The sequence below is a fragment of the Sinocyclocheilus anshuiensis genome, unplaced genomic scaffold, assembly GCF_001515605.1.
Source record: "Sinocyclocheilus anshuiensis isolate Anshui unplaced genomic scaffold, SAMN03320099.WGS_v1.1 scaffold1533, whole genome shotgun sequence".
Lineage (NCBI taxonomy): Eukaryota > Metazoa > Chordata > Actinopteri > Cypriniformes > Cyprinidae > Sinocyclocheilus > Sinocyclocheilus anshuiensis.
This window is the reverse complement of record NW_015540924.1, coordinates 8,463-12,698: the sequence shown is the minus strand read 5'-3', so window position 1 is coordinate 12,698 and position 4,236 is coordinate 8,463. Positions and strand designations below refer to the sequence as shown.

General features: G+C 43.0%; 1 protein-coding gene across 9 annotated transcripts in view; it reads right to left on the bottom strand.

Annotated features, from left to right (window-relative positions):
* LOC107689342 (band 4.1-like protein 3) overlaps positions 1 to 4,236 on the bottom strand; it is a 52,405-nt gene that overhangs the window by 44,624 nt on the left and 3,545 nt on the right. Inside the window, exon 1 of one of the 9 annotated variants that reach the window (XM_016487292.1) lies at positions 3,156 to 3,376. The exons of 6 other annotated variants lie outside the window; for them this stretch is intronic. The gene's annotated coding sequence lies outside the window, so the exon portion shown is untranslated. Of the gene's footprint in view, positions 1 to 3,155; positions 3,377 to 4,236 lie in introns of those variants that run through there. 2 more of the 9 variants (XM_016487294.1, XM_016487293.1) reach the window with 2 other exon arrangements.

Below are 4,236 nucleotides of genomic sequence, written 5' to 3'. Positions count from 1 at the left end.
CCTGCCGATACCGATTTTTGCCGATTCTGATTTTCTTTCTAAAAACTAAAAACAGTAGAGTAGGTGGCGGCTCCCAATACCGGGTAATACGGAACCCCTAAAGGGAATAAATACGCGATGGGAGGAAAATATATAGGCCTATTTCATTATTTTCTCTCGCAGTTATATCATTGGGCAATTATACTGTATATAAATTGTGGGCATCAGGGAGCCGCTATTATGCCTGGCATTGAAACTGAATGCGCGATCGCTTTTTAGTTTCACTTTCGAGATTCGCGATCACACGTACTCTGTATATACTATGGAGGGCAAGTACTTACCACACATTTTACAAGATTAAATGTTTATCAGTGGTGCTCAGGATCTGCAAATCATTCGCCATCATCCTCAGTCATCTCCCCTTACACTGTTTATGTGGTAAGTAAAATTGTATGTACTGTAATGTAACAGTCAACCGTTAGCAATCGTTATTTGTTTTCCGTTTGTTTTTCCGTAAAACGAGCATGATGTTATCGTTTACGCGGTCGTCAAGGATACACAGAGAGAATGTGGGCAGCCACGCCATCGTTTTCAAAAAGTCTCCGCTTTGGTTCATTTACACTGAAACGCAACCCTGGCATTTTCAAACTAAAATAGCTAAAGAAAGTAGAACGGAAATCTGCAGCGTTTTCAAAAGTCTCCGTTTTCGAGGGTCAAAAAGCCGGAGTAGTGTAAACGACAGGCATAACCGTAGCAAAAGTTATGCGTTTTAAAATAAAAACGCACTAGTGTAAACGTAGCCTAACACCGTGTCCTAACTACACGTGACGCAACGCCGCGACACGCGACAAAAGGTAGTTTTTCCATGTTAACCATTTTTAGTCCTAACTAGCCGTGACGGTCACATGTGAAATTTCTATTTTAGAAACGGTTTCTATTTCCGCAACTTTCGTGGCTGGAACAACAACATACAAACTTTATGACAGTAGATAATTCTCAGGTGATTATGTGCTTTATTAAAAGTTAAACGTGTCTAATATGATGATGCAGCTCGTCAGAATGCTCTCGATGGTGCCTCTGTAGAAGGTGTACATGATGGGGGCCGGGGCTCTGGCTCTTCTTAGTTTGCGGAGGAAGTAGAGACGCTGCTGTGCTTTCTTGGCCATTGCTGTGGTGTTGTCAGCCCAGGAGAGATCCTCTGTGATGTGCACACCCAGGAACTTGGTGCTGTTCACCCTCTCCACAGTCACACCATTTACGGTCAGAGGAGCATGCTGAGTGCGCACTCTCCTGAAGTCAACAACAATCTCCTTCGTCTTCTCCACATTCAGAGAGAGATTGTTGTCACTGCACCACCCGGCCAGGCGGCTCACCTCGCTCCTATAGTTTGTCTCATCTCTGTTGCTAATGAGACCCACTACAGTCGTGTCATCCGCAAACTTAATGAAGAGGTTGGAGTTGTGTGACGGTGTGCAGTCGTGGGTCAGCAGAGTGAAGAGGAGGGGGCTCAGCACACATCCTTGGGGGGCCCCAGTGTTCAGTGTGATGGTGCTGGATGTGTTGCTGCCGACCCGAACTGCCTGAGGTCTTCCAGTCAGAAAGTCCAACAGCCAGTTGCACAGCGAAGTGTTGAGCCCCAGCTGGACCAGTTTGTGAATGAGCTGTTGAGGGATGATTGTGTTGAATGCTGAACTGAAGTCTATGAACAGCATTCTGACGTATGAGTCTTTTTTGTCCAGGTGTGTGAGTGCTGAGTGGAGGGTAGTGGCGATGGCGTCATCGGTCGAGCGGTTGGACCGATATGCAAACTGGAAGGGGTCCAGGGAGGGGGGGAGGGCAGACTTGATGTGGTGCATGACTAGCCGTTCAAAGCACTTCATGAGGATGGGGGTAAGTGCAACTGGACGGTAGTCATTGAAGCAGGATGGAGACGACTTCTTCGGGACTGGAATGATGGTGGTGGCTTTGAAGCATGTGGGGACAACAGCCTGGCTTAGCGAGATGTTGAAAATGTCTGTGAAGACATCAGTGAGTTCCACTGCACAGTCTCTCAGTACACGCCCAGGAATGTTGTCAGGACCCGGAGCTTTGCGTGCATTGATCCTGCTGAGGGATCTCCTCACGCTGTCCGGGGACAGCGTCATCACCTGGTCGCCGGGAGGAGGTGGAGTCTTCTGTGCAGTGGTGCTGTTTTGTGCCTCAAGATTATCTATAAGCAAGTGTGCTCCAAAACAATGACAAAATTCGCATATACAAGATATAAGCATTCAAAACTTACAATCTCTAACTTCCGCCAATACGGATCAGCGATTTTGATGACACCGCCCTGCACTTCAGCTTCTCATCAAACTTTATGTCCAATCAAATGCTCTGTAGAATCCAATAGTGTTTTGTAATCTCTCTTCAGAGGTGTGAGAGTGATGGAAACCATCAGCGGATTCTGGAGAGCAGCAGTGGAAAACCGCAGGAATAACGCGACTGCATTCTGTCAGACTGAATCCCTGAACTTTAATGGCCTGGTGCAGAAATGTAGGTCAAACTGAACCGCAGGAACACAACGAGCGAACGGCCCTCCAGATCCGCTCAACATCACAGAACGAGAGCAGAGAACTCAGCCGAGGACAGAGATGCTGATGTTTCTATTCTCTGAGAAACAGATAAAACACTCATCAATAATGATGAAGAGCTACAGCCGCTGTGCTGTGATTATGAACGCAATTACAATGAAAATCACTCTGGAACTGAAATTATGTGCACTTGAACACAGGTGGCTAAAAATAGCTGCAGCACTTAAGAAAAACATTAAAAGACAAAAGAACCAGCGCATGCTGACTTAAAAATTAATGGATTTGAATTTAAGAAACGCAAGAGACGGAACCAAAGGGACTGAATGCATTAAAGGGACAAAAATAAACAGCAACATTAATAAAACTGAACGTAAATAAAGAGTTCTTACTCATCTTGACTTATTTAGTTCACATTCTGCTCTGTATTTTTATGCGACTAAATAAAGTAAAACCATTTTACCTGCTGATAGCTGCTTGCTTTCTTCATATTTGAAAGAGATTTTGATGCAATACATTCCTATCTCCTCATATTTTAAATCAGATATTACAATTCACATGAATTATTACACAATTACTTCTATTGCTCTCGTAATAAAACATCTTACTTACAGGCAACTTACAGTTCACTCACTTTCTGGAATATTTTGGGATTTTCCCTTCAGGGATCAATAAAGTACATCCAATATCTCCAATCAGAAACTGTAAAATACGCACATTTATGAAATAAAACAAAGTCTTTATACCAAATCCTCTTAACAAATCTGTGCAAAACCTGTCCAAACAGAAGATCCTGGAGACATACGACCCGTCCTGACCTGAAACCCATTAACTAGGCACAGATGGGTTAAACCCTCTTAAAGGCTTAAACTTCCACCCCATCAAAAACGCAACGGAGAGGCAGTCTGAGCCGTCTGTGACCAGCTAACACAGAGTTCATGGGTAAGTTTGTGCTAATCCCTTTATTATTCAATTTCACATTGAGATTCAGAAGAATAACTGACTGCATACAATAAATACTCGCCATGCATGCATTTATTTGATCAGAAATACAGTAAAAATGTGAAATATTATTACAATTTAAAACAGCTGTTTTCTATGTGAATATCTGTTAAACTATCATTTATTTCTGTGATGCGCAGCTGTATTTTCAGCATCACTCCGTTTTCGAGGGTCAAAAAGCCGGAGTAGTGTAAACGACAGGCATAACCGTAGCAAAAGTTATGCGTTTTAAAATAAAAACGCACTAGTGTAAACGTAGCCTAACACCGTGTCCTAACTACACGTGACGCAACGCCGCGACACGCGACAAAAGGTAGTTTTTCCATGTTAACCATTTTTAGTCCTAACTAGCCGTGACGGTCACATGTGAAATTTCTATTTTAGAAACGGTTTCTATTTCCGCAACTTTCGTGGCTGGAACAACAACATACAAACTTTATGACAGTAGATAATTCTCAGGTGATTATGTGCTTTATTAAAAGTTAAACGTGTCTAATATGAGTTTGAATATCATTTTGCGTGACATTTATAGCCATACTGAAAGCAACAACAGATAGATTACCCTAGATCTTGTCGCTGGAATCTTGTCGCGTTGCGTGAAGTTAGGACACTGTGTTAAGTCAAGTCAAGTCAAGTCAAGTCTGCTTTATTGTCAATTCTTCCACATGTACAGCACATACACACAGAGAAT